We start from the raw sequence: 10,297 nt of genomic DNA, 5'->3' as shown, positions 1-10,297 counted from the left end.
TTTTATGTTCTATGATATTTTTTGATCAGATGCGTAGTTCTGGAGATATATCAAGATATTTAAAAGTTCCGAAGCCGCACCAACATAATAGAGATACAGAAACACCGTGGCCCCTTTCTTTGAGATAACTCTGCACTATTGCGAGCTGCAAATGCCACTTCCAGCTTAGCTGTGCAGAAGAGGAACAACAAGAAGAAGAAGTATCTCGAAATATGTCCGTCAGGCCCGTTCCTTTGAGCTGAATCTGCAAATATCTCGGAAACGAAGCGAGCTATGGCAAAATGTTAAGAGACGTTTTTTGTAGTGAATTATGTTTCCTACAATTTATGTTCTATGATATTTTTTGATCAGAAGCGTAGTTTTCGAGATATATCGAGATATTTAAAAGTTCCGAAGCCGCACCAACATAATAGAGATACAGAAACACCGTGGCTCCTTTCTTTGAGATAACTCTGCACTAGTGCGAGCCGCAAATGCCACTTCCAGCTTAGCTGTGCAGAAGAAGAACAACAAGAAGAAGAAATATCTCGAAATATGTCCGTCACGCCCCTTCCCTTGAGATAAATCTGCAAATATCTCGGACACGAAGCGAGCTATGGCAAAATGTTAAGAGACCTTTATTGTAGAGAATTATGTTTCCTACAATTTATGTTCTATGATATTTTTTGATCAGAAGCGTAGTTTTCGAGATATATCGAGATATTTAAAAGTTCCGAAGCCGCACCAACATAATAGAGATACAGAAACACCGTGGCCCCTTTCTTTGAGATAACTCTGCACTAGTGCGAGCCGCAAATGCCACTTCCAGCTTAGCTGTGCAGAAGAAGAACAACAAGAAGAAGAAATATCTCGAAATATGTCCGACAGGCCCCTTCCCTTGAGATAAATCTGCAAATATCTCGGAAACGACGCGAGCTATGGCGAAATGTTAAGAGACCTTTTTTGTAGAGAATTAAGTTTCCTACTTTTTATCTTCTATGATATTTTTTGATCAGATGCGTAGTTCTCGAGATATATCGAGATATTTAAAAGTTCCGAAGCCGCACCAACATAATAGAGATACAGAAACACCGTGGCCCCTTTCTTTGAGATAACTCTGCACTAGTGCGAGCCGCAAATGCCACTTCCAGCTTAGCTGTGCAGAAGAAGAACAACAAGAAGAAGAAATATCTCGAAATATGTCCGACAGGCCCCTTCCCTTGAGATAAATCTGCAAATATCTCGGAAACGAAGCGAGCTATGGCGAAATGTTAAGAGACCTTTTTTGTAGAGAATTAAGTTTCCTGCTTTTTATGTTCTATGATATTTTTTGATCAGATGCGTAGTTCTGGAGATATATCAAGATATTTAAAAGTTCCGAAGCCGCACCAACATAATAGAGATACAGAAACACCGTGGCCCCTTTCTTTGAGATAACTCTGCACTATTGCGAGCTGCAAATGCCACTTCCAGCTTAGCTGTGCAGAAGAGGAACAACAAGAAGAAGAAGTATCTCGAAATATGTCCGTCAGGCCCGTTCCTTTGAGCTGAATCTGCAAATATCTCGGAAACGAAGCGAGCTATGGCAAAATGTTAAGAGACGTTTTTTGTAGTGAATTATGTTTCCTACAATTTATGTTCTATGATATTTTTTGATCAGAAGCGTAGTTTTCGAGATATATCGAGATATTTAAAAGTTCCGAAGCCGCACCAACATAATAGAGATACAGAAACACCGTGGCTCCTTTCTTTGAGATAACTCTGCACTAGTGCGAGCCGCAAATGCCACTTCCAGCTTAGCTGTGCAGAAGAAGAACAACAAGAAGAAGAAATATCTCGAAATATGTCCGTCACGCCCCTTCCCTTGAGATAAATCTGCAAATATCTCGGACACGAAGCGAGCTATGGCAAAATGTTAAGAGACCTTTATTGTAGAGAATTATGTTTCCTACAATTTATGTTCTATGATATTTTTTGATCAGAAGCGTAGTTTTCGAGATATATCGAGATATTTAAAAGTTCCGAAGCCGCACCAACATAATAGAGATACAGAAACACCGTGGCCCCTTTCTTTGAGATAACTCTGCACTAGTGCGAGCCGCAAATGCCACTTCCAGCTTAGCTGTGCAGAAGAAGAACAACAAGAAGAAGAAATATCTCGAAATATGTCCGACAGGCCCCTTCCCTTGAGATAAATCTGCAAATATCTCGGAAACGACGCGAGCTATGGCGAAATGTTAAGAGACCTTTTTTGTAGAGAATTAAGTTTCCTACTTTTTATCTTCTATGATATTTTTTGATCAGATGCGTAGTTCTCGAGATATATCGAGATATTTAAAAGTTCCGAAGCCGCACCAACATAATAGAGATACAGAAACACCGTGGCCCCTTTCTTTGAGATAACTCTGCACTAGTGCGAGCCGCAAATGCCACTTCCAGCTTAGCTGTGCAGAAGAAGAACAACAAGAAGAAGAAATATCTCGAAATATGTCCGACAGGCCCCTTCCCTTGAGATAAATCTGCAAATATCTCGGAAACGAAGCGAGCTATGGCGAAATGTTAAGAGACCTTTTTTGTAGAGAATTAAGTTTCCTGCTTTTTATGTTCTATGATATTTTTTGATCAGATGCGTAGTTCTGGAGATATATCAAGATATTTAAAAGTTCCGAAGCCGCACCAACATAATAGAGATACAGAAACACCGTGGCCCCTTTCTTTGAGATAACTCTGCACTATTGCGAGCTGCAAATGCCACTTCCAGCTTAGCTGTGCAGAAGAGGAACAACAAGAAGAAGAAGTATCTCGAAATATGTCCGTCAGGCCCGTTCCTTTGAGCTGAATCTGCAAATATCTCGGAAACGAAGCGAGCTATGGCAAAATGTTAAGAGACATTTTTTGTAGTGAATTATGTTTCCTACAATTTATGTTCTATGATATTTTTTGATCAGAAGCGTAGTTTTCGAGATATATCGAGATATTTAAAAGTTCCGAAGCCGCACCAACATAATAGAGATACAGAAACACCATGGCTCCTTTCTTTGAGATAACTCTGCACTAGTGCGAGCCGCAAATGCCACTTCCAGCTTAGCTGTGCAGAAGAAGAACAACAAGAAGAAGAAATATCTCGAAATATGTCCGACAGGCCCCTTCCCTTGAGATAAATCTGCAAATATCTCGGAAACGAAGCGAGCTATGGCGAAATGTTAAGAGACCTTTTTTGTAGAGAATTAAGTTTCCTGCTTTTTATGTTCTATGATATTTTTTGATCAGATGCGTAGTTCTGGAGATATATCAAGATATTTAAAAGTTCCGAAGCCGCACCAACATAATAGAGATACAGAAACACCGTGGCCCCTTTCTTTGAGATAACTCTGCACTATTGCGAGCTGCAAATGCCACTTCCAGCTTAGCTGTGCAGAAGAGGAACAACAAGAAGAAGAAGTATCTCGAAATATGTCCGTCAGGCCCGTTCCTTTGAGCTGAATCTGCAAATATCTCGGAAACGAAGCGAGCTATGGCAAAATGTTAAGAGACATTTTTTGTAGTGAATTATGTTTCCTACAATTTATGTTCTATGATATTTTTTGATCAGAAGCGTAGTTTTCGAGATATATCGAGATATTTAAAAGTTCCGAAGCCGCACCAACATAATAGAGATACAGAAACACCATGGCTCCTTTCTTTGAGATAACTCTGCACTAGTGCGAGCCGCAAATGCCACTTCCAGCTTAGCTGTGCAGAAGAAGAACAACAAGAAGAAGAAATATCTCGAAATATGTCCGTCACGCCCCTTCCCTTGAGATAAATCTGCAAATATCTCGGACACGAAGCGAGCTATGGCAAAATGTTAAGAGACCTTTATTGTAGAGAATTATGTTTCCTACAATTTATGTTCTATGATATTTTTTGATCAGAAGCGTAGTTTTCGAGATATATCGAGATATTTAAAAGTTCCGAAGCCGCACCAACATAATAGAGATACAGAAACACCGTGGCCCCTTTCTTTGAGATAACTCTGCACTAGTGCGAGCCGCAAATGCCACTTCCAGCTTAGCTGTGCAGAAGAAGAACAACAAGAAGAAGAAATATCTCGAAATATGTCCGACAGGCCCCTTCCCTTGAGATAAATCTGCAAATATCTCGGAAACGACGCGAGCTATGGCGAAATGTTAAGAGACCTTTTTTGTAGAGAATTAAGTTTCCTACTTTTTATCTTCTATGATATTTTTTGATCAGATGCGTAGTTCTCGAGATATATCGAGATATTTAAAAGTTCCGAAGCCGCACCAACATAATAGAGATACAGAAACACCGTGGCCCCTTTCTTTGAGATAACTCTGCACTAGTGCGAGCCGCAAATGCCACTTCCAGCTTAGCTGTGCAGAAGAAGAACAACAAGAAGAAGAAATATCTCGAAATATGTCCGACAGGCCCCTTCCCTTGAGATAAATCTGCAAATATCTCGGAAACGAAGCGAGCTATGGCGAAATGTTAAGAGACCTTTTTTGTAGAGAATTAAGTTTCCTGCTTTTTATGTTCTATGATATTTTTTGATCAGATGCGTAGTTCTGGAGATATATCAAGATATTTAAAAGTTCCGAAGCCGCACCAACATAATAGAGATACAGAAACACCGTGGCCCCTTTCTTTGAGATAACTCTGCACTATTGCGAGCTGCAAATGCCACTTCCAGCTTAGCTGTGCAGAAGAGGAACAACAAGAAGAAGAAGTATCTCGAAATATGTCCGTCAGGCCCGTTCCTTTGAGCTGAATCTGCAAATATCTCGGAAACGAAGCGAGCTATGGCAAAATGTTAAGAGACGTTTTTTGTAGTGAATTATGTTTCCTACAATTTATGTTCTATGATATTTTTTGATCAGAAGCGTAGTTTTCGAGATATATCGAGATATTTAAAAGTTCCGAAGCCGCACCAACATAATAGAGATACAGAAACACCGTGGCTCCTTTCTTTGAGATAACTCTGCACTAGTGCGAGCCGCAAATGCCACTTCCAGCTTAGCTGTGCAGAAGAAGAACAACAAGAAGAAGAAATATCTCGAAATATGTCCGTCACGCCCCTTCCCTTGAGATAAATCTGCAAATATCTCGGACACGAAGCGAGCTATGGCAAAATGTTAAGAGACCTTTATTGTAGAGAATTATGTTTCCTACAATTTATGTTCTATGATATTTTTTGATCAGAAGCGTAGTTTTCGAGATATATCGAGATATTTAAAAGTTCCGAAGCCGCACCAACATAATAGAGATACAGAAACACCGTGGCCCCTTTCTTTGAGATAACTCTGCACTAGTGCGAGCCGCAAATGCCACTTCCAGCTTAGCTGTGCAGAAGAAGAACAACAAGAAGAAGAAATATCTCGAAATATGTCCGACAGGCCCCTTCCCTTGAGATAAATCTGCAAATATCTCGGAAACGACGCGAGCTATGGCGAAATGTTAAGAGACCTTTTTTGTAGAGAATTAAGTTTCCTACTTTTTATCTTCTATGATATTTTTTGATCAGATGCGTAGTTCTCGAGATATATCGAGATATTTAAAAGTTCCGAAGCCGCACCAACATAATAGAGATACAGAAACACCGTGGCCCCTTTCTTTGAGATAACTCTGCACTAGTGCGAGCCGCAAATGCCACTTCCAGCTTAGCTGTGCAGAAGAAGAACAACAAGAAGAAGAAATATCTCGAAATATGTCCGACAGGCCCCTTCCCTTGAGATAAATCTGCAAATATCTCGGAAACGAAGCGAGCTATGGCGAAATGTTAAGAGACCTTTTTTGTAGAGAATTAAGTTTCCTGCTTTTTATGTTCTATGATATTTTTTGATCAGATGCGTAGTTCTGGAGATATATCAAGATATTTAAAAGTTCCGAAGCCGCACCAACATAATAGAGATACAGAAACACCGTGGCCCCTTTCTTTGAGATAACTCTGCACTATTGCGAGCTGCAAATGCCACTTCCAGCTTAGCTGTGCAGAAGAGGAACAACAAGAAGAAGAAGTATCTCGAAATATGTCCGTCAGGCCCGTTCCTTTGAGCTGAATCTGCAAATATCTCGGAAACGAAGCGAGCTATGGCAAAATGTTAAGAGACGTTTTTTGTAGTGAATTATGTTTCCTACAATTTATGTTCTATGATATTTTTTGATCAGAAGCGTAGTTTTCGAGATATATCGAGATATTTAAAAGTTCCGAAGCCGCACCAACATAATAGAGATACAGAAACACCGTGGCTCCTTTCTTTGAGATAACTCTGCACTAGTGCGAGCCGCAAATGCCACTTCCAGCTTAGCTGTGCAGAAGAAGAACAACAAGAAGAAGAAATATCTCGAAATATGTCCGTCACGCCCCTTCCCTTGAGATAAATCTGCAAATATCTCGGACACGAAGCGAGCTATGGCAAAATGTTAAGAGACCTTTATTGTAGAGAATTATGTTTCCTACAATTTATGTTCTATGATATTTTTTGATCAGAAGCGTAGTTTTCGAGATATATCGAGATATTTAAAAGTTCCGAAGCCGCACCAACATAATAGAGATACAGAAACACCGTGGCCCCTTTCTTTGAGATAACTCTGCACTAGTGCGAGCCGCAAATGCCACTTCCAGCTTAGCTGTGCAGAAGAAGAACAACAAGAAGAAGAAATATCTCGAAATATGTCCGACAGGCCCCTTCCCTTGAGATAAATCTGCAAATATCTCGGAAACGACGCGAGCTATGGCGAAATGTTAAGAGACCTTTTTTGTAGAGAATTAAGTTTCCTACTTTTTATCTTCTATGATATTTTTTGATCAGATGCGTAGTTCTCGAGATATATCGAGATATTTAAAAGTTCCGAAGCCGCACCAACATAATAGAGATACAGAAACACCGTGGCCCCTTTCTTTGAGATAACTCTGCACTAGTGCGAGCCGCAAATGCCACTTCCAGCTTAGCTGTGCAGAAGAAGAACAACAAGAAGAAGAAATATCTCGAAATATGTCCGACAGGCCCCTTCCCTTGAGATAAATCTGCAAATATCTCGGAAACGAAGCGAGCTATGGCGAAATGTTAAGAGACCTTTTTTGTAGAGAATTAAGTTTCCTGCTTTTTATGTTCTATGATATTTTTTGATCAGATGCGTAGTTCTGGAGATATATCAAGATATTTAAAAGTTCCGAAGCCGCACCAACATAATAGAGATACAGAAACACCGTGGCCCCTTTCTTTGAGATAACTCTGCACTATTGCGAGCTGCAAATGCCACTTCCAGCTTAGCTGTGCAGAAGAGGAACAACAAGAAGAAGAAGTATCTCGAAATATGTCCGTCAGGCCCGTTCCTTTGAGCTGAATCTGCAAATATCTCGGAAACGAAGCGAGCTATGGCAAAATGTTAAGAGACATTTTTTGTAGTGAATTATGTTTCCTACAATTTATGTTCTATGATATTTTTTGATCAGAAGCGTAGTTTTCGAGATATATCGAGATATTTAAAAGTTCCGAAGCCGCACCAACATAATAGAGATACAGAAACACCATGGCTCCTTTCTTTGAGATAACTCTGCACTAGTGCGAGCCGCAAATGCCACTTCCAGCTTAGCTGTGCAGAAGAAGAACAACAAGAAGAAGAAATATCTCGAAATATGTCCGTCACGCCCCTTCCCTTGAGATAAATCTGCAAATATCTCGGACACGAAGCGAGCTATGGCAAAATGTTAAGAGACCTTTATTGTAGAGAATTATGTTTCCTACAATTTATGTTCTATGATATTTTTTGATCAGAAGCGTAGTTTTCGAGATATATCGAGATATTTAAAAGTTCCGAAGCCGCACCAACATAATAGAGATACAGAAACACCGTGGCCCCTTTCTTTGAGATAACTCTGCACTAGTGCGAGCCGCAAATGCCACTTCCAGCTTAGCTGTGCAGAAGAAGAACAACAAGAAGAAGAAATATCTCGAAATATGTCCGACAGGCCCCTTCCCTTGAGATAAATCTGCAAATATCTCGGAAACGACGCGAGCTATGGCGAAATGTTAAGAGACCTTTTTTGTAGAGAATTAAGTTTCCTACTTTTTATCTTCTATGATATTTTTTGATCAGATGCGTAGTTCTCGAGATATATCGAGATATTTAAAAGTTCCGAAGCCGCACCAACATAATAGAGATACAGAAACACCGTGGCCCCTTTCTTTGAGATAACTCTGCACTAGTGCGAGCCGCAAATGCCACTTCCAGCTTAGCTGTGCAGAAGAAGAACAACAAGAAGAAGAAATATCTCGAAATATGTCCGACAGGCCCCTTCCCTTGAGATAAATCTGCAAATATCTCGGAAACGAAGCGAGCTATGGCGAAATGTTAAGAGACCTTTTTTGTAGAGAATTAAGTTTCCTGCTTTTTATGTTCTATGATATTTTTTGATCAGATGCGTAGTTCTGGAGATATATCAAGATATTTAAAAGTTCCGAAGCCGCACCAACATAATAGAGATACAGAAACACCGTGGCCCCTTTCTTTGAGATAACTCTGCACTATTGCGAGCTGCAAATGCCACTTCCAGCTTAGCTGTGCAGAAGAGGAACAACAAGAAGAAGAAGTATCTCGAAATATGTCCGTCAGGCCCGTTCCTTTGAGCTGAATCTGCAAATATCTCGGAAACGAAGCGAGCTATGGCAAAATGTTAAGAGACGTTTTTTGTAGTGAATTATGTTTCCTACAATTTATGTTCTATGATATTTTTTGATCAGAAGCGTAGTTTTCGAGATATATCGAGATATTTAAAAGTTCCGAAGCCGCACCAACATAATAGAGATACAGAAACACCGTGGCTCCTTTCTTTGAGATAACTCTGCACTAGTGCGAGCCGCAAATGCCACTTCCAGCTTAGCTGTGCAGAAGAAGAACAACAAGAAGAAGAAATATCTCGAAATATGTCCGTCAGGCCCCTTCCCTTGAGATAAATCTGCAAATATCTCGGAAACGAAGCGAGCTATGGCAAAATGTTAAGAGACCTTTTTTGTAGAGAATTAAGTTTCCTACTTTTTATGTTCTATGATATTTTTCGATCAGAGGCGTAGTTCTCGAGATATATCAAGATATTTAAAAGTTCCGAAGCCGCACCAACATAATAGAGATACAGAAACACCGTGGCCCCTTTCTTTGAGATAACTCTGCACGATTGCGAGCTGGAAATGCCACTTCCAGTTTAGCTGTGCAGAAGAAGAACAACAAGAAGAAGAAATATCTCGAAATATGTCCATCAGGACCCTTCCCTTGAGATAAATCTGCAAATATCTCGGAAACGAAGCGAGCTATGGCAAAATGTTAAGAGACCTTTTTTGTAGAGAATTAAGTTTCCTACTTTTTATGTTCTATGATATTTTTTGATCAGATGCGTAGTTCTCGAGATATATCCAGATATTTAAAAGTTCCGAAGCCGCACCAACATAATAGAGATACAGAAACACCGTGGCCCCTTTCTTTGAGATAACTCTGCACTATTGCGAGCTGCAAATGCCACTTCCAGCTTAGCTGTGCAGAGGAAGAACAACAAGAAGAAGAAATATCTCGAAATATGTCCGTCAGGCCAGTTCCTTTGAGATGAATCTGCAAATATCTCGGAAACGACGCGAGCTATGGCGAAATATTAAGAGAACTTTTTTGTAGAGAATTAAGTTTCCTACTTTTTATCTTCTATGATATTTTTTGATCAGATGCGTAGTTCTCGAGATATATCGAGATATTTAAAAGTTCCGAAGCGGCACCAACATAATAGAGATACAGAAACACCGTGGCCCCTTTCTTTGAGATAACTCTGCACTAGTGCGAGCCGCAAATGCCACTTCCAGCTTAGCTGTGCAGAAGAAGAACAACAAGAAGAAGAAATATCTCGAAATATGTCCGTCAGGCCAGTTCCTTTGAGCTGAATCTGCAAATATCTCGGAAACGAAGCGAGCTATGGCAAAATGTTAAGAGACGTTTTTTGTAGAGAATTATGTTTCCTACAATTTATGTTCTATGATATTTTTTGATCAGAAGCGTAGTTTTCGAGATATATCGAGATATTTAAAAGTTCCGAAGCCGCACCAACATAATAGGGATACAGAAACACCGTGGCCCCTTTCTTTGAGATAACTCTGCACTAGTGCGAGCCGCAAGTGCCACTTCCAGCTTAGCTGTGCAGAAGAAGAACAACAAGAAGAAGAAATATCTCGAAATATGTCCGTCAGGCGCCTTCCCTTGAGATAAATCTGCAAATATCTCGGAAACGAAGCGAGCTATGGCAAAATGTTAAGAGACCTTTTTTGTAGAAAACTAGGTT

The sequence above is a fragment of the Osmia lignaria genome, unplaced genomic scaffold (assembly GCF_051020975.1).
Source record: "Osmia lignaria lignaria isolate PbOS001 unplaced genomic scaffold, iyOsmLign1 scaffold0002, whole genome shotgun sequence".
Lineage (NCBI taxonomy): Eukaryota > Metazoa > Arthropoda > Insecta > Hymenoptera > Megachilidae > Osmia > Osmia lignaria.
Note: the sequence above shows the minus strand (reverse complement) of the source record.